Genomic DNA, 21,687 nt, shown 5'->3' with positions numbered 1-21,687 from the left:
CCTTATTTCTATTCTTTTTTTTCACTCTTTGGAGGTTTTCTACAGCCAAACATGTTGTTATCATTCCACTGACGGTATTGACCTGCCACCATCTGTCATTCAGTTTTGCCTTTTTTTCTGTGTTAATCCAGGAGACGAGATTGTGTCTTGGTAGTTTTATTTCCCTCCCCACTCCTCCAAGTACCTGCAGTTACGTTTTTTCGTTTTTTTTCTTTCTGTTTTTTGGCAGGATGTTCACCAGGTCCCAGGACACTTGCTCTAATGTCATTGATGGATAGTTTATTTTCTCACCGTAAAAATTAAAATCATCAAAGCTATCCATCACCACTATGCATAGCCATATTGTACATGGCTTTAAAAAATACTACAACAGCAATAATTGATGTAGGCTATGGACATAACAGTGCCCGACTGTGGGAAACACCAACATAATGTTCACAGCAATCAGCATATAATGTTATATTAGGCTATACCTATACTCAAAACTCCTGTTTAGTCCAATTTTCAGGACAAACGGGACATGAATTGAGAATGTCACGAATTTCCCTATCCCTCATAGCTTAATTTAATTTGTATAATGCTGTCATTGCCACAGTAACCGTATTCACTTCTCATCATCTGTCAATGTATTTTGTCACTTTTGTCATTTACTGGTTAAACAATATTGCATCTTTGCTGTTTTCTATTTACTTTTAACTTTAAACTGTACTATCATCTTTGCCAGGATTCAGATCGCTGACAATTTTTATTTCCGGAAGCAGATACAACCTTATCATAAGGGGGCCTGTGGCTGCATGTGGAAGTCTTACATTAAAAAAAGTTTGGGAACCCCTGATCCAGACCATAATCCAGATGGTGATAGCTGTGGCCTGTAATCTACTTACTTTATTCTTGTGAGAAATACAGTCCTCATCTCTCTGGTGTGAAATCCCTCTGCTGAGAAGTGGCTTCTAGGGAAGCAGGGATGAATAATCTGCATCATCCCCATCGTCCACAGAGTGGTTCTTCATTCATAATTTACAACCACCACCCCCATTACATCTGATGAAAGCCACTGACCTGAAAATACAGAGGGAATGAGCTCCCTCAAGTATGGCGTTAACTTTGTCTACGTCCACCCCGTTCATGTTGCCAGCAAACATCAATATGAGTCCAATGTCAGCACTGGGATCTGATGTCGTTTCTGTTCGTCCACATGGGAATATGACACCCACCTGGTTTCTACACGGATATCTTATGTTCAAAAGTATCACTGTTAACATCACCTCAAATATAATATATCACATTTAAAGTGTATATTCAAAGAATCTGTGGAGTGTAATTGGATGTTTTACGGCAAAATGAACAATATTTAACTCCGAGATGTGATCAAATGTTTTAATAATCCAGGAAATGTAGACTAAAGACCACATGCCGGGCTGTTTTATTCGTAAGAGAACATCAAAGACTGCTTTCCATTCAAAGAGTGTTTTCTTAATGTCAGCATGCATCATATACAGTACAGTATGCATGTGTCCATGCAGTATTGGAAAGTCAAATGTATTAAATGCATTTCTCTGAGGCTTTGACCATGCTGTGACCCAGAAACTTGCATTATCCCAGTGGTATATGAAAAGACCACTATGCAGTTATACTTATTTAAATTGTGGTGTGTGTGTGTGTATGTAAAGACTGAGCACACATTAAAGACATTCCTTGTGGCCACATTGTCCTGAGCTTACACCTCTTTTACTAGACATCCTTTTGTTCTACTGATTTGATTGTGGTAAATATGGAAAAAGCTTAGCCCACAATAACAAGTAAACAGTAAATTAGTGCATCATTCTCTTCCAAAAACACTATTCTATTCATTGAAAACACAAGAAAAAGCTCTATTTAAATGAGTAATTTATAACTTTTAGATAGGATCTGCTAAAATAATGTTATATAAGCAGGTTTTCAACCAACACAACTTTGATGCCCTTTTCTTTCTTGTAAAACATGACTAGTTTTCACATTAAATATATAGGCTGTTTAATCGCAGCTAAATGCATTAGTCACCGTGTTGCCCCGAGGCAAGGACTGTGTTCAGAGCGAATCATTTGCTGTGATATCTAAAGCTACCATATCCCTTTAAGCTAGTTTACCAAGTGTAGTTATTTTTCTTCTTCTTGTCTTTCTAGTTTCTCCTACAAAGTTATTCATATCAAGCTTTTTAGAGATAAGTCTGTGTCTGAGCACAGTTTAAGAATGTACATCCCAAGAAAGATAGAGTTAAAAAGTTGAACAAAAAGAGCAAGCTCCAACCTTGTCAACACTGTAGCCATCTCGTATCAGAATGGAAATCAGTTTATATTGAGAACCTCAGTGTGACTACAACGCACCACATGAGTCATCCAGGATTATGAGTCATATTCTACCTCAATACAACAAGAGCCCCAGCTGTAGCACATACCTACAAACTTTTCACAGTCTGAAGTTACCACCTCAGCATGCCGGCGTCTGTCGAATGCACTAAAAGTGGGACGATGGCTTTTTCTGTAATGCAGCTCAAATGTTCAACAGATGTGACGAGATCAAGTTCAAGCTGACTTTAGAGGGTAAATCATTTCCACAGTGGTAGGAAATGGTGACTGATCGGTGAAGTGTTTGACCTTTCAAACTTTGCATTGCTTAAAAAAAATCCTTTTGTATTCTTTGTACTGCATTTAAAGCAACTACAGTAGGTCTGGCTTCCAGATGAATTGAGCGTCAAAACGTCAGATTATTATGGAACAGGATTCAGATCAGATAGATGGATGGATAGCCCAAATACATGTCCTTAAGATAAAACGTGCAGCAGCTTCAGTAACGATGCCAATTAGAAATCCCAAAACAAATACATCTGAAACGTGTACATAGCTAGTATTTCTTTATTTTTAATATTGTAAAAGACTGAGGGGGAACCAGAGAGTGGGTGCTATGCTGTCATTTGGGATGGCGTTATCAGCTGTAACCGCCTCATGAAAGCAGTGCAGTGAGCCGACCAGTGAGGCACGCTCACGTGCACTAACATGCACTAACTTGCACTAAAAGCAGGCGCGGCCAGCCCAGCGATGTCAACAAATCAAGGAGAAGCTCAGATAACAACACACAGACAGAGGGAGGTGACTTCTTTCTCTGCTCAGGTAGACATTAGTCCACTATATCTTTGCATATATTATAAATACTTTATAGTTAATTATAGTTAGTTATACGAATAGTTAAATAATTCTCCTTTAATCCATTCTTCTTCATGCTTCAAAAACATACATGCTCTCTCATCTGGTCTCTCTATGTCTCTCTCACTCGCTCTCTCTCTCCTGGGTCAAAAATTAAGCTGTTCCACTTATCACTCCCCCTAGAGCCTTGGAGAATTTATGTTGTGTTCACTGCATTGTTCTGTCACATTTATATTTGGGGGTTTGCGTATTTTATGAGTTGGCATCGTTTCTGAAGCTGCATCATATTTCTCATAATATATATCTTTTGGTCCAGTGTAGCGCGTTGCCCTTGTTGGCACCCGTAGCATTTAACTTAATTAAATTTAAATTGTTGGATGCAGAATCACAAATGCACAAACACTCAAACGTAAATATGCATGAACAGAGAACTCTGACTCGGCATAATTAAGTAAACTTCAATTGAAGTTGCAAACTCTCTTTGAAATGGATACATCTACGCCATTATAGGGAAATAATTGTGGCCACTTTCATCCCCTGTGCAATTAGTCTGTCTGTGAAGTCGTCAGTCAGATAAAGGACAAGAGCAGACCGAACCTTTGTCACTTTAATCATTCCTATGTTTGTCTTCAACACTGGATTAGAACAGCTGAATGTCAACAACTCAATGTGTCCTTAAGGCCTATTTCACATCATTAGTGCTGTATGTCGAGCAGCGTGTACTATGACTGTTTTTACCAACACTGAACCTGCTTGAGACAGCAGTTCAATTTTTATTATTTCTGAGCATTTCGTAGTGTCAAAATGAGGGACCAGTATTTGCATGGAATCAGGATTAGTTATTATCGTGACATGTATGAGTCATCACAAGGCTGTTGCCTATACAAAATAGATAGATTTATCCAAATATTTATAATATTACCTATATTTTACTTGATTATTACCACTTTAAATTTCTTCTTATAGTTGATATAGCTTGAATCCCTTTGAAGATTAACATTTTATGTACGAAATGTATTGATCATCAAAATATGACACGTTATAATTTATGTTTTTTCAAATTAGTTGAATGAAAATGATTAATAAATTACCTCCACCTTGACCAACAATAATCATAATCACATGTTAAATAATCTCTAAAAATACTTTTTAATAGTTACAATTATTTTGGCTGAATAATATCTATTTTCTGATTGCAGTACTTTTCCTGTTAAAGGAGTATTTATACGTTGCCACGTTGCTGCCTCTACGTACTGTCAGTAAAACATGGGAATCCTTCCCTGATCTCTTCTTGACTTTTTGCTCGTCCCCAATCACAGCCTCAAGTGACGTATTTGGTGCACAGTCACTCTCTGTGGCACTGCAGTGATGCCCAGTGAACCAAAGCTACAGTTCGAACCCCCCCACCCCCAACCCGTCCTAATAAATCTGATTTGCTCTGGCATGTATTGTTTTGGAAAATAAATCAGTCGACTTTCCACTTCATGCTCTCATGACATCATTTGTTTCCCCTCTTAACTCAATTATTGTCACTTAGTTCATCTATACGGCAACAATGACCTGTAGCTACAGTATACAGGGCCCTTCCCACATCTCTGAAGCATGACTGAAAACGGTTACGCCTTGAGCCTGTAAGTTTGTCAAAGTTAAATACAAGAGAGCATATTATCCGCCTTATTTTTCTGTCAACCAATTCTCCTTTTCCCGCCTCGAAAATAAGCTTTAAGGTAATTGTGTCATTGTGTCATAAAGCACAGGGGAAAATGGTAATCCATTAAATTGTACTCTTTGTTGCTTTTGTAGTGCAGAGCGACACCGCAGGATTTTGGGAAGGTGAATTATGAATAATTGCCTTTGATCCAGAGAGCCTGACGAGTAATAACATTTAATGCTATAGCTGATCAATGAAACTGAGACTTTCTATGTCCAGTTTGTCAGAAAGTGCTTGTTTATTATCATATTCACAAAGAGAAGATAATTGAGATTCACACAGGTTCTATTGCTCAAAAGTTCCTACATTTACTTTGGTTTACTTTATTTTAACGCTTCACCTTTGCTGCCTGACGCGTTTATCTTCTGCTGAAACATGACGTTGCTGTTAGTTTGGAAGCAAAAATGGTGAATAATTTAGCGTTAAACATGAGAGGGGCCAGATGTTATTGAACACGCATTAGAAAAGGTCTTTGTTGTGTCAATTAGTTGATTAAGTATCATCTACTCCCCCTGTTGCTGCCGGAAACCGGATCTGTTTTTAAACCGATTCATATTACATGGACAGTGAAAAGCAAGAGAAAGGGGACTTTTTCAATTACATGTCAGCATATTTGACTGACTGTAAGCCATCATTTGATCAGGCTTTTACTTTAATTGCATGCATTTAATTAAGTATAATCATTTATGGTGGAATTTAATCAGTGTTGATTCAGCAACACACTGTGTGGAAGGCAAACAGACAGCCGAATATATTCAATTAAAGTACGAGAGGTTTTATCATGAACAATTTGTTGGGTTTTAATTAGATTCATACCACTTGATTCAACATTTTATATTGTTTACATGCAGGTCAAAGACGTGAGCACAGTCAGGAGGCAAACAGCCATGTAATAAAAACAGAATTACTGAGTGAAAAATATTTAGTTATTAACGCTTAAAAATTAAACACTGGATAAACTAGTGATACACATGTCTCTCTAATGTTTACATCCATTCAGATAACTAATACCCTTTTAAAATCTTCCAACATGAAATACCTTCCTCTTACATGAAATCTCTAGGATGCCTACTGTGCTGTAGATAAGATCATTTGCAGAAAAGAGGACAACGGAAGCGAAATACAAAGACACAAAGAAGACAGAGAGACAGCATGAGTGGTTATGTGAAAAGAGTAAAGTGGTGAGATACGGACTGAAAATGGAGTACGGCTACATCCACACTTGTCCATTTTGTTTTGAAACAGTGTCTTAAGCACTGTTTTCTAAATAAGACTGATGTTGGTTTTCTTCGTGAGAGGGATCATGTGATAGGGGCGTGGCAAATCAGGGAAGGACAGCTGTGACTGATGAGACCTGATCAAGAGGCGCACGTGGGTTCCTGTGGTAGTTTCAAAGGTCTCTCTTTCTGCTCAGAATAAAATGCAATTAAAACAAAAACGACATCAGCAGCGTTTTTCAATAGTTTCTGTTTCAGAAGTTATACATAATTTTTCAAATGTACGTAGCTCCTAAATATATGTCGGAGAGTAAAAAAATAATTGGTTCTTTTGAAATGTAATGGAATAATAGTATATAGTAGCATACAATGAAAATACTGCAGTAAAGTACAAGTACATCAAAATAGTACAAGAGTACTTGAGTACATTTCCTGACTCCATACTGTAAAACAAAGAAAAGAAGCTCTGAGCTGAGCCTTAGTGCCTTTGCCCAGCGGGAAGTCTTCATCCTCCTAAATATTTAGCAAGCACCTGATTCTCAGCTGATGGTCCAGACCGTCCAGACATGTCCATATTAGGTCAGAAACATCACAAGACCTGATCCTCCACCACCTCCATCAACAGCTTGTCTCTTTCTCTGTCAGACTCTCTGGTTCACCTGAAAGGAGGAAATGATTTTGCAGTGTGACAGATTATCCCTGAAACTGATAGAAGATATGTCACCTGTGGATTTGTACAAATCTTTGCTTTGCTGATCAAACACAAATATGAGTACAGATTATAACTATTATGGAGAATTTCTTTCCATCAGCAAAGCAGGAAGAAGCACCTACAACAACTAATAAAGCCAGTGTTGTTTTCAAAACAATAGGATGTAAGGAAAAGGCACTTATATAGCAAATTATTATTGGATTTTATAGAGTTGCGTCAACCAAACGTGGCTGGAGAGCAGTGGGGCTACTTGAGAAGATGAACCAACCCTAAAATCAATGGACTCACACCGAACAGCTGTATTCTTTAGCTGCGCTAGTGGCAATGTTGTTCTGTTGGTCAGTCCACTTTAGTCCAGACTGAAATATTTTGAAATACAGCTATTGGATGAATTGCCATGAAATCTTGTATAGAAATTCATGGTCCTCGGAGGATGAATCCTACTGATTTCTGTGATCCCCTCGCTTTCCCTCTGGCACAACCATGAGGTTGACACTTGCAGTTTTGAGTGAAATGTCTCGACAACTATTGGGTGGGTTGCCACGGAATTTGGATCAGGATGAATTGTAATAACTTTGGTGTTCCTTTTTCATCTAGCGCCATCATCAAGTAATACGTTTAAATTGGTCATGATTGAAAACCTGAACAATGAATTCCATCAGCCTCAACTGAACATTGCGTCTATGTTAGCATGCTAACATGCTAAACTAAGTTGTTGAAAAGGATCAACATTGTTAATACATGAATACATTATTACATATACAATACAATACATAAGCACAGCCTTACACAGCCTCTACGATGGTGGTAGACTCTTAGTCTTGGTGTTGTTGAAATCCTTTTAATTAAAGTGACTCTTGGCTAATTTTCAGTTAAATACTCTGTGCTCATCTCCACAAAATCCACAACCAGATGTTGGTTTCACGATCAGAACCACGTGGGATTTGGCTTGTTATGATTTGCTAGACAGTACCATGCAGGCCTGTGCTATTCTAACCCCGTGTCATCTCAGTGCTAATCCTTTCAGTTTGGGCTGAAACGCCACAAATAAACAGAAATAGAAGGCAACAGTGCAGGAGACCGGCATGAACAAAACCTTCTCTTACGCTGCCGTAGATGACATTGTTTCTCGGTGAGAAATGGGGGAAACCATGAGGTAGTTTCTTGTGTCCTATGTGCGTGAGGGGCGCGTGGGTGTTCACCTAACAGATGGACACCCTGATCTAAATTATAATCAGGTTATCCAGTGAGAAGAGGGACAGCTCATCATAGATGGGCATGTCATTTGCATAAAAGTACACACTGCTGTGAAAACCCCCATTGGATGTGACATATGCCTTCAGTTCACTAGGAAGACAACAGGCGCAAAAAAGAAAGAAAGAAAGATTCACAAGCATTGTCGAGAAGCAGTTCACTCCTCCTTGTTATATTTGTTTTTTCATAAATACCGCAGCTCTGAGTGTTGTTAATACTTTGTGTATCAGTTTGTTCTTGTTTGCCAGACAGTGTTCAGCAGCTGCCTCTGGGGCTTGTCTGCAGTCAAACAGGCTTTTTCCTCTCTTTCTCTGCTTCCTGTCAGTTGTAAGTGATAGAAGACAAGGGTGAGCGATGTCAGCAACAAGCAGCTGTACGGGAGCGTGTTGCTGCTGGTCTCTCACGGCACATGTGAGAGCTGTCACTTTCCTTCAAAAATCACAAAATCTCTTGTGTCACAACACAAAGGCAGACATGATACATCTTTGACCACATCTATTTCAATTTGTGAATACTGTTGAGTGTGAAAGAAAGAACACAATTGATTTCAAATTAGTAATATGTATGTCCATAAATGTGTGTGTCAGAGTAAAACTGTTAAATTAGAGAAAAGAAAGAAAAAAAATCCTACTGTGTTTATTTTCTTAGTTTCCTGTGCTCTCTTTTGTATCGTAATGGCAATATTTTCACAATGTTCCCCACCATCTGTGGGAATGTGATACCTTTCTATAGCTGAGTGAAAGAGGGGTGGGGGGAGGAAGTGGTGTTCTCTAATCCCAGAATCCCTCACATCGAATCATGCAAATTTGGTGCACTTTGAAGCGAATCCAGCTCCTACCATATGCAGAGTGAAAACAACAATCTATTATGCATGCATTGCACCAAGCTTATGGTAATGTTATTTCACTGCTATTCCTATAAAGTCAAATTTGCAGATGCGCAACATATCTAAAGTTTCTTTTAAAATAATATTTGTCTGATTGCGGTGGGTAGTTGTGAATAACGTTTCGTGGAGGTAGCTGCAATGCTGAGATCGGTTTGTGTCGCATTAGTGATGTTTGAAAATTGGATTGGTGATATTTTCTTTAATCAATCTGTTTTTAAGAGGTTGTTTTTCCCATATTCACTCTATGTGCGTTCTCATGATTCAAGTTCTGCTCTTCCAAGAGAACAACACAATTGAAAACTTCCTGCAATACAATGCTGTTTGTTTTTCATGGGGTTTGTCACTCCCCCGGCACCAAGGAGCTTAGTGTTCATGATGTCTTTGTCATGTTATTCATCGGTAACAGACCATGTTATCCTGTCAGAGCAACATGGTGAAGTTAGAGAGCTGCATCAGCCACAAATAAACTTTAATGACCAGGTATATGTTTAGGCTCCCGGGCTGCTCATCACAACAAACTGTTGGACGCTCTCGCATTGAATCTCACCAGCCAAAAAGCTGTCAGCGCTCTTTGTTGCTCTCTGTCTAGGGGTGGATTAAGAACACAACATCAATGATATTTCCATTTGTTCAATGGATAATTAGGGCCCACGACATGCCAAGAATAATTTTCCATCTTGGCTCAAGCTAATTTGGGGGAGGAATCATGCAAAGTGTAATTGGCAAGACGAGATGTGACTGGTGTCTCCCAAGCGGATCCATGCTTTGTTACAACATGGAGTTCCTAATAAAGAGACCGGCAGCTCACTTGATTATGTTGTGTTGTAATATTAAATCATATGCATAAGCTTTCCGAACTATAAGTAAACTAAATTAAAACTTAAGCCATAACTTCTATCTGTCTTTCTGTCTCCTCTAATGATTTGTTTATTTGCTTACTTTATCTTCAGGATTGAAGTTATTTCATCTCTTTCTCTTCCTCCAAAAAGATCCAAAAGTAAAGACCTTACTATAGAAGTAAGATCAGCAGGCTTGAGACTGTCTGGGTCAGTGTGGGTGGTGTTGAAGAAGGGATGGCATACTGTTGAAAGGAAACACACACACAGGCACACTATGTGGTCTACCTGTGACAGTACTGTTATGAAAGATGACATTGAGTCAGTTTCTTGATTATAAAACATATTTCACACACTGAAGCACTGGTTTCCTGCCGTGTTGTATCCAAATCTTGTACATACACACGCTTACTTGCTCTCTGGGTAAAGTGACAGTTTCGAGGTGTGACTTTACACACTTGATGAGATATGTATTTCTTCCAATTACATTGGAAATCCTTTAAAAATCGTGTCTTGCTACTGGCTTGTTCCAACTCAAGCTACGTGATGTTATTTCAAACCTCAAACCAAATGTTTTTTGCAATTGCACCATTCTATCAAATATTCCAAATATTTTGTGCATCATTTTATACACATTTCCTCAAAATTCTGCTAACATTTTTTTTGCACCATTTGAAACTTTGGGATATCCACCAGAATTACATATTAGAGGTGTCTTGGTGTAAACATATATGATACATATACAATACTGACATATACACAAACATGTATGCAGTAGACACAGTCACACTCGCACAGCCATTATGCACACAGAGCTTCGTAGCCCAAGCATATAAATCCACAGGATTTGGGGAATAAAACTGTTAACCTACTGTTGAGAGTAAGTGCAGCTCGGCAGGGGCGGCTGCATATCATGCAGGATGAGAGACGGGAGGTGGGGTGGCTTTATCATTCAAACTGGCCTCATGGAGCCCAGTGCTCTCTGCCAGCCAGACTCCTAGTTATTCTATGCCAGTGGAGCATTGATTTTCCACACTGTTAGCTCATATGATTCCCCCTTTCCTCAGAGGAAAATTGCTGGGATGAAAAAAAAAAGACTCCCCGTGATCGATTGCTCCACTGCGCTACTGAATTCAGGTTACAAGCTGAGGGAGATGAGCAGAGAGGGAGAGCAGGGAGGGAGGGAGAGTGAGGATGAAGTCGGTGCACAGCAGGGGGCTTGCTGAGGTAAATTTGCACTTGTAAAACTAGGTCTGAGGAGGAATAGCCACAGTTATAAAGCAACAGCATTAACAGTGCACAGGTACTTGTTTTACACCCTTATAATTACACAAAATAATCACAATTTTTTAACATTAGTACATAATAATCAACTAGTTCCTGAGTGTTTTTAATATATTCTTGCAGAGGCCTTACACAAGAGTGGAATTATGTATCACTTAAAAACTGTCAACCTGTAATTGCTCTCTTTTAAATCTTAACAAAAATACTTTACACTTGAGTTTGGCTTATACATTCATGTGGGCTGGGTACTTGCATCAAGATCTTAAAATATCAGAGTAATAAAAGCTGCTCATTGTTTTTGGCCATGCTCTTTTCTTCATGTAACACCATTCTATAGTCAATGTTTCACACATCAAACCCTTTTGGAAAAAGCCAGAAATTGTCCCAAAGTCTTGGATACAGAGCCAACAACACCGATAAGCAACAGAACACAACAATGTCGTTTTCTTCCTTGACAAAAAAACTTGGCAACAAAGAAAGAACATCAAGTGTAAAGAGACGGCATGAAAATAGCACAAGCCCAGTCACTTAGTCATTTTCTAATAAATAATGCTCTGTCTTCCTCTTAGCCATTACTTTTGCTAGTTTTAAATGGAATACATTTTCATTAATGTCAATGGGTTCTTCTTTATTGTGCCATCCTGCATGCTAGATGAGCCTCTCACTCAGCCTCTTAAGACCATTATGTTAGCAGTGATGCATAAGAACTCATCTTCACATGATGGATGTTAAGGAGAGAGGCACAGTGGCCCATACAGAAGCGCATATGAGTGTGAAAAGAGTTGTGTTTACCATGAAAATTCACGTCATGCATACAAGTACACACTGTACATGGGCTATGTGAGTGGCCAGAGGTCAACTGATAGTGGATTTTAAAGGCGAATGTAATAAGTAAGTTAATAGTTTTGCGAAGGAAAAAGCCAATTCATTCGTCGATACCTATAAAGAGCTGATGTTGTTGCATTATATATTCAAGAACCTTTATGGGGAGAAATACACTGAAAGTGGAGAATATCTAATAGTATCTACGACATAATTTAAAGTGTATCTAGCATATACTGTATGGCTGGGGCGCACTATGTACTAGCACTCCTGTCTCGAAGTGCGAGTGTGAAGAAGTGGCATCGTTGTGTGTATGAAGTCTTCATGCAAAACTGTGGAGTACAATCTCCAGTGGCCGGTGGCGGCTGTGCAGCCATTGGCCACCATCGGAGCCCGGTTCTGCTCACAGCGATAGTTTGTAAGACAGATTGTTTTAGTGCTGATAATCAGCCAGAATTATGAATAGGTTGACCTCAACTCATGGCGATTCCTTTCAATTCAATTCAATTCAGTTTATTTTGTATAGCCCAAAATCACAAATTACAAATTTGCCTCAGAGGGCTTCACAATCTGTACACATACGACATCCCTGTCACAGGACCTCACATCGGATCAGGAAAAACTCCCAAGAAATAGAAAAAAACCTTTTTGACAGGGAAACGTAAATGTAATGGGGTAGTGGCAGAAGTCAAACAAATATCTCAAAACAAATCAAACCAAAACTATCTTAATGGCTATATAATATGAGTAAACATCTTTGGGTGACACATCCTGATTTTGCTCTCCAGCATTTATTTGAAAAATGATGTATGAATAGGTGCCCTGGAGGACTATTTTCATACACTAAGGTCTTGTATAGCCCAGACCAGGTACATAGTAGCCCTTCTCCCACCAGTGAAACACAGATCTAATGATGTCTTTCAACATAAATGGACTTTGAATTAAAATGTGTCCACCACATTTATTTTTTAACTATACAACCATGACACTGACCTCATCTGCATATATAGAGATGAAGTGGCATTCGGGTCTAGTTAAGTTGTTGTTGTTGTTGTTAACAAACTTCCATAAACATTTGATGTCCGTTTGATTGAGTTTCCCTCTTGCCATGCATAAATCAAATCCATAGGGGCAGAATCATATAAATTAAAGACTGCTTTTATTTATTTCATGTCAGAAAATACACATCGGGTGAAAGCGGTAAATTAAAGGCTACATTTTTACAATATGAATCGCAGTTATACTTACATATTAAAGTATTTGATTGCTGTTTATTAAAAAATATTAAATACTTGATTAATCTAATCAGGTTATGTAGTTTATTCCTCAAAAGTCACATTCTCGGTGTATGCTAATATTCATAAAAGTTTAGAATCAGCACTTATCACAACACTATTCCGAATATCCCCTGACACAGCAAATGTTATATATCTTGATCTAAAAATCCAACAATCAACGTTTTCATATTTATCTAAACTGGGCAATTCCTTCTTTTTGGGGGCCAAAAAGAAGCATCGTCACTTGAATTACATCAATGTAAATATTTCATATTGGCTAAATCAGATCTTGTGGCTGCAACATTCTTGTAAATGGAATTTTATCTGTAGCTCGGGACCATTAGTGGCACTGAGTTCTGAGGCAGCCTAGAGGACGGTAATTAAGTCCACTCAGCCGTGACTAAACATTTTTGACATTTTTCCTAGTCCGGAATGAACTGTCAGTGTGCAGAGAGAGTAACCATCTTGTCACTTTGTGTTTGTATAAAAATAGCAGAAAGCTGGGTGCTGCGCTTCGAGTCCAGAGTTTCATATAAGAATTTCTTTCATTATCCGGGGAAAAAAAAGGAATGAAATACAGAAAAAGAGAAAATGGTGCTGGCTTATTAAACATGAGTTTGTCTGTTGGTCTGTACAGTGACTGAGTGATTGAGATAGATAGAGAGGAAGAAACCCACAGAGTGTAACCCATTTCTAATTCTAAGTTATTTAATTCCACAGCAGTTCTGATGAGAGAGCAGCCTAAAATACAGTATGTGTAAAGAAATGTAAATGTTTCGAGTTCAGAAAGAAAAGTAGGGCAGATTTGACTTTGCTTTGCATCATGGTTTCCTGATGGATCAAAGCTGTCAGAGTAGCCAAGTTTCTCATGGGTGCTTTTGTTAGATCTTCTCTATATTTGTTTGGACCTTCAACCAAGGTGTGTGCGTCTGTGTGTACGTATGTGTGTGGGTTCGTGTGTGTGTTTGTGTGTGTGTGTAATAGCACATTCATTAGCAGAAACTGAGGTCGATTTGAACAAAGTTACTGCATATTGTGAAACATTTTGCATCTCATATTAGTAAGATACCAGGGTACTAATATGTCTCTCCTCTTGTGCGTGCAGAGATAATGAGTTACGGTGGTATCGAAGACAAAATCCAGAGATAACAAGGTGACTTTGAACTTGCCTCTGAAGATATTCCACTGGCATTCTTGAGAAGAAGAAAACAACCAATGCCTTAATAGCCAATACAAGCATTCCATCAACTTTGCTATGCTTGAGTAAATTGAATACCCCTACTTTGCCTTTTGTTCTAGAAAATGCATCAAATTGATTGAAAGAAGCAATTACGGTACCAGGGAGTGGTATTGATTTTATGAAAGTGTGCAATTACTTTAATTGGAATAACCGTGTCTCGATTAGATGTTTGTAGTAGGCTATGTTTAAAAAACAAAAAAAGTCTGCATTTTACATTGTTGTTTTGATTTTGAGCAAATTCCATTTCCACTGCAGCTCTAACTTTGTGCCTGATTAGCCCGCTCATTTTCTTCTGTAACAATTTTCTCTGGGGATTCAACATGGGTTCAATAATAAAAAGTGAATGGGAACATTAGTGAAATTTATTTTTTCAATGTCACATGTTGAATAATTCTTGTACCCAATGCTGGATTTGATTTGTGCATTGAGCACCCAGTGAAAGCCCTGTTATTAGCAAATGAGAACTGTGTTGTATCTCTGAATGTGTTGGTTTCCAGGTACGATTCAAATGTTTCCGCAATACTGCGTTAGCACTCAAAAAAGGGGAAAAATGAGTCAAGCCTTAAATCTGTGTGACTTGACATGGAGCAACCGAATGAGAGACAGAGAGAGAGATAGAAAGGGAAAAAGAAAGAGAGAGACCGAAGAGACAAGAGAGAGAGACAGGAGAGAGAGAGAGGAAGAGAGAGAGAGAGCAATACCCCCATAAAACCATCTCTGCTTTCAGTTCAAATAGGTCCTATCATCTCCATGACAACAGTCGTAATGGTAACATGGAAATATATTAATGTAAAACCATGGCAACGTTCTCCAATTGAATTAAGCAGCACCTGTGCACATTACAGAAGAAGATAAAAGACAAAAGGAGCCAGCTTCTGCTTGCCAAGCAGCTGTGGCTTTCAGACCTTAAAAAACCCATCTACATTTCCTGAACGCATTTGTTTTCCAATGTTTCTGTGCGGCAAATTACCGTATAGTGTTGAGCGTTTTTTGAGGGGTTTTCGTATTTGTGCAAACAGATGAGAAACTGGATAATTATGTTCTTTTTTTCCCCCGTCGACTCTAAGGCTGGCTCTTCTGCTAGCTGGATTAAGAGTATGTGTGTTTTACCATTAAATCACATAATGGTGGGCCAATCATTCTGATAGGTAAAAGGGCACAGTGTTTGTGCACAAAGAGACACGTTAGACGCACAAACCCCGGTACATTGTGCTCCCTTTCATTCAAAACAGAGGGTGTGAGAGACTGAAAGTGGTTGTGTTCTGCGTTCTTTTCTCTGAGCTGAGCTGAAGAGAGAAAACATTATCTACATCACCATGCCATCAAATCTGATGGATTTCTCTCCCCCTCCCCTCCCGCTTCCTTCTCTCTCCCCCTAGCCTCTGTGTTCACTGGTAATGGCAATGTAGCATTCTCTCACCCCTGAAAATGTGAGTCTGTGTGTTTGTTTGTGTCTGTAAAAGAAAAAGAAAGGGGGCTGGAGAGGACACACAGCCTAAGTGAAATTACTCTTAAAAGAATATTGTTGTGTTGAACAGCATGTTCAATGGCCATATTTTATTCATGGTAAAGTCATGACCAACACAAAGACCCATACAATACTTTGACTTTGGCTCAACTCTATCTGCCTCTGAGAGAAAATGCTGCTCCTGTTGTAAGTTAGCGTAGATAAAACTCTAATCTCCAACCTCTCTGGGGATCTGATGAGAAACTATTTTCTGCATCTTGCTTTCCATCGTGCAACAGTGCCTCTCCTTCCAGGCTCACAGAGGTCTGAACCATCAGGACTAAGTGTGCTTACGCATTATAAGGCACTCAGGCCTCCCTACAGGCATCTTCTCTGCAATAGGTCAAAATTGCATAACCATCTCTTTCAAATTGTCCAGCTGTTATATGCCAGAAAGGAGGGAAAGTGGAGATTAACAAGTTCACAAACACTGAGGGAAAACATAGAGTCGAGTCGGCTCTCCATCAGACGTAGAGTACATCGGTGTGCTGCACAAGAACCGTGCAGTGCACCAAAACCTGTTTGATTTCAGTCATTGTACGATGACACTGATGCTCACTTAGTGGAAAATTGCAATAGTTTGTCAGATGTATTGCAAGCATGACATTTTTATAGGAATTTGATCGTGAAACACATCTTTCAACGTACAGTATATTGTAATCACCGACATTTCTCACCGCATGAATCTACATGTTGATTAGAATGGGATGTGTCCCTTAATAATAACAAGGTGAGGAGGTATATATAGCCTTGAATTATGAGTTAAATACTTAATTAATTTTGTACTGGAAAAGTATACTTTTATTGTATTCAAATTCCAGTAAAAAAAACATATATTTACAGTGTTTGGTCTATACTTTTAATTGGACAGACAAACTACTTTTTCCCAGAATGAGACCTTTCTCAGGTCAGATGAATACAATACTTCACTCAAGATGTAGGGGATTTCTGTCAATTATAAATCATTTCCAACATTAGGTGCCAACATTTGTGGTTACTTTGATTAAGTACTTCAGTTTGGATGCTTGGCATGCAAACTTGGACAAGTTAGATTGATGCTTTAAAAGTATGTTTCACTTTTTTTTACCATTATAGAAGAAAATGTTTTAAACAGAAATGTGCAGATGTCCAACCTATCTATCGAAGTTCGGGATGTAGAGTGAAGAATGCTGCAGAATCAGCTGTTCTTCCTGCATCCAGTGACGTGACAGTGATCCTTCAGGATCTGAGCAGCAGAGAGCGAACACCGGCTGGTGGAGCCTTTGCTCAAATTGCCCTCTGATGCCTACAAAAGAATCATTCTGCTCTGACCACTCACTCTGACCAAACCTGAATTGCCGATTGTCGGAACAATGGAAAGACTAAACAAGACAGGTTTGAGTTATATTTAGATCTGTTTGTTTTATGATGAGTTTTCAATGCCTGTCTTAATTCAGTGTAAGAGAGAAATGTTATGGTGTTGTATTTTTCGGTAATAGTAATAGTAACATTAGTAACAAATAGTAACAAATAGTAACATTATTTCCTTTATTGACCTTTTGTGAATCTATGTTTTATTTGTATTTTATTTGTATTTTATTATTTTGTATATATCTTTATATATATTTAATATAGCATGCAGTGGGACATTTATTTCTTCAGTGGACTACATTTATCATCAGAACTGATTTTTAAGGATGAGGACTACATAATGTGTTGACGCTATCTAGGATAAAGGGTGTGACTGGTTTGCTGAAGTGTAAGCTTCAGCAAAATCCAATAAAAAGCAGGACATATCCGCCCACTGTGCCTAGTGCTGTTGCTAAACTATGATTGGACAATTGCGGTTTAGGGGCGGGTTTAGAAAACCAACAATTGATAATATTTGTGAGATATCAACATCCAGTATAGTAGATAATGGATCATTTTTTTATAAGTTCCCCTTATTGCCCAGTAAATTATATATATTTGAGGTGAAATATACTTTTAACATCCTGTATGTTCGGATTAAATACAACTTTCACAGTTTATCTGCAGATTCGAGGCCATACAAACCATCTCAATATCTCTAATAGATTTATCGTGGTTCTTATTTCACAGCCTACAGGACCTGGATAGCGGCTAGTGCAGGCATCATCCTTCAACCCAGATAAAGATCAAGTATACATGCTTCATTTAATCAGTGGATGCAACATGAGAAGCAAAAGCATTGTTTCACCAGCATGCATGATAGAGATTACAGGATCTGCATGTCTTGACTTCAACAGAGAGTAAAAATGGAAAAGGTTTTTGCAGAAAATAGTCCTTGTATGGTATCTACAGATCTGCATAAATTGAGGATTCTGGTATCAGTTCACTGCAAGGCTGTTAAGGTTAACAACTCCTGAAAAGTGGTGATACAAAAATAAAATGTTGAGTTCTGACCAAATAAGTTCCACAAATGTGCAGTCAATGGAAAATAAAATGTATTTAATGCATGTTATTGCTGTTGGGTCACATTAAGAAGATGAATGAATTCAAATTAGCCTCTTTTTTTCCTTTTCTCTTTTTCTCCATTTGGTAAAAACATCTTTAATTTGAGCTACTCAAAAGGAATCCTAATTGCTTATCTGAAAGGGACAGTGATTGGATGCTTGAATTTTTTTATATAGGAATGACTCACAATTCCTCGGCTTGAATGACAAACAATTTTCACTGGCAAATGATGCCATGTGTCTCCTTGAGTAGAAATGAGAATAGGTCCTGTTTTTTTCCGACATATGCATAAAACATGCACTCATATCATCATATGCAGGAGATAAATTGTATCGCAATTTTTTAAAACTGCGCAAAAGTCACATAATTGTTTTGGTCACCGAACATTGGCTTTCAAAACAACAAACACTTCCTGTTTTTTATACAATGTAAAAAAAAAAAGAAACTTTCACTTGACATTATCAGCATGTGCAAATGTTGGCCTTTTTAATGATATGAAAACACTGAAATAAGCTCCTGCAGACTGCAATACATCCTTCCCCAAATGAGAGCTGAAATGTTATAGGCAATTAGAAGAGTCTCTAGAATTTCCTTGAAATGAAGTGCTAAATGAAACGTGGTCAGACTGACAAGTCTGCTCTCTTTTCCACTGAAGCTCTCTGTCTTCCTGCAGACTCGTATGCAGGGGGGAAAGGTATACACATCTCTTTAACCAAATCAAGAGGCGATGCATGTAAGCCCTATGGTGATTTTCCTTAATTATTCTCCAGGGTGATTTGCCAGGTGGATGACACAATGAGGACATGAAGTCAGTCAAATAATACACTGGTATGCATCTTCACAGCAAGCTGAGATTCACCGGCGTACTGTACTGTATCTGTAGGGAGTCAGCATATTCCATGAATGGATCAAATCAAGAAAAACTATGGACATAATCCTTCAGTGGTTCAGATGTCATAAGCATAAAGTTCTGCAACAGTGTATGTGAGCTGACCTCTGATGGAAACGGCCATGACCACTTTGTCTGCATTGAGGACATTATATGATCATTACATCTATTCCAATAGGGATCTGGGAGGAAGAAGAGGCCGGCTTGTGTTTCACGCTGTTAGAACAGTTAGAACGCCATTCACTAGAGATGGAAAATTACAAGTTGTGAATTATCCCAGAATCATTATCTTAACTGCTGTTTGTTCTTTCAGGCCAGATTGTTGACACACTCAGGACACACTGCTGGTTCCCATGCCCTGCTGAGACAAGCAGGGTCAGGGCAACCTGGCACAGGGGTCAAAAGTCAGCTGGGTCTGAAGAAAATCCTCACGTTTCCCCAAGGTGTCTTCGCTTTTTGAGCTCCTGAGGTGTCTCCTCATACACTTTAACCTAGTCCCCTAAATATATATATTGTATTATTGGACCATAAAAGACTCATGTTTTACTATTCATACTTCTTAATTACATTCAAAGGGAAGCAGTGCAATTATTCTCAATACATGAATGTTGATTCTCAGTTAATGAACACTCTTTGACAATTATCTCTTGGCCTTGAGACAAATTTAGCTCCAAATGCCTGCAAGCTTTCTGTACAGCTCATTAATGCAAACAGGACCACATACAGGTTATTAGGAAACATAACTCAATGGGACATTGTGTTCAGAGTACTTTCGATACACCTCAACACCATGTTATGGTGATGTATACACTGAGCCCTTGTATTGTAACATAAATTGTAACTTACTATATTGTTACGTATATTCATACATTGTATGAACAACAGACTGAACATTTTTAGTTTATGTGTTTTTAGAATATATTGAGTGAGAGCAACATATAGTCAGAGTGAGTTTACACAATAATGGTTTGCATGTACCCATAGCTGCCCTGAAGCGTAGTTTGCAAGAACAGATCAAATTATGCAAAATGTAAAGAAAGTAAAACAAAATACAACATGTCCTGCATTTCTGTGTGTGTGTGTGTTGTGTACATCAGAAACTAATCTGTTGGTATTTAAATCAACTGTTAATATATTCAACAACTGCGTAAATCATACTTTTCTTTACTTTTTTTGTATCTCAGATCACATCATACAACTAAATATATCTGCGATCACAAATATAATTTACAAATGCAAAATGTTACTGATGAGAAAAACAAGGAGTTTATAATACCCAAACAAAGATCGGAAGAAACGCGAAATCTTCTGAAATGTGTTCTTTTGTCATATCTTCATCACATGTGCGTCATTGGAAGACATTAGTAAACACATTGGATGTCTGTAACACTTTCACCCACAGAACGTTCTGCGATTCTTAAATATTATGCCATATCCTTCTGTTGTGTAGCACCATGTGAGGCAGTTGATGAAGACGTCTCAATGTTAAAAAAGGTATTGAATCTGTATTGAGCCACTCTCCGAATCTGCACTCATCTGGAAAATGAAGATAAACTTTAAGTGAAACTGCTTATTGTGTAGTCAGCCAATAGTCAATGAGCGAGGGTGAAATGGTGAAGAAACACACAAAACGCCTGCTTGGACTACTTCACTGTTTCTCCCTTTCATTGCTTTTTTTGTCATGCTCCCTGCTGTCTGCTGAGCTGCCACCATTCATTGTTGGTCTGTATATTATGTATTTTTTTTAATTATAAGTGGACCGTTGTCACTCAACAGGCCATTAGATTTTTTTTTTTATTACATGCGATATCTCAGAAAACTTTGAAATACAACCTTAATTTTCAGGGGTGCAGAGGTAGTACTCAAATTAAATAGAATGCTACATCAATAGAACAAAAAAAAAAAAAAAAAAAAAAAAAGCAAGCACAGTTAAGATCAAGAAGATACTAATTAAACCTTAAATTTGTCTCAGCCGTATTAATGAGGTCAGTTTAAAGGGTTTGTAGTTGTCCTTTAGAGGCTTTTAAACTATCTAATGCAGTCCACTTTGGGTTTGAGTGGTTTGCCAAATTGATCAGCAATTATGTATATAATTATGTATAAAACTATAACACATTGTGTATGTGTGTGTGTGTGTGTGTGTGTGTGTATGTGTGTTTGTATATATATATATATATATATATATATATATATATATATATATATATATAAGTATATATGTGTATATATATGTATATATACATGTACATCTGTGTATACAGTATGTGTGTACATGTGTGTATATGTGTGTATATATTGTGGCATCACAAGGGGACAGGTAGTGGATGGGCGCTACAGAGTGGCCACCAGTGCAAAAACTACATCTCCCAGCCTGCCTCACCGCTCACCCAGCTGCAGCTGCTTAAGGCACCTGATTGAG

This window comes from Cyclopterus lumpus, chromosome 7 (genome assembly GCF_009769545.1).
Source record: "Cyclopterus lumpus isolate fCycLum1 chromosome 7, fCycLum1.pri, whole genome shotgun sequence".
NCBI lineage: Eukaryota > Metazoa > Chordata > Actinopteri > Perciformes > Cyclopteridae > Cyclopterus > Cyclopterus lumpus.
This window is presented reverse-complemented; position numbering follows the sequence as displayed.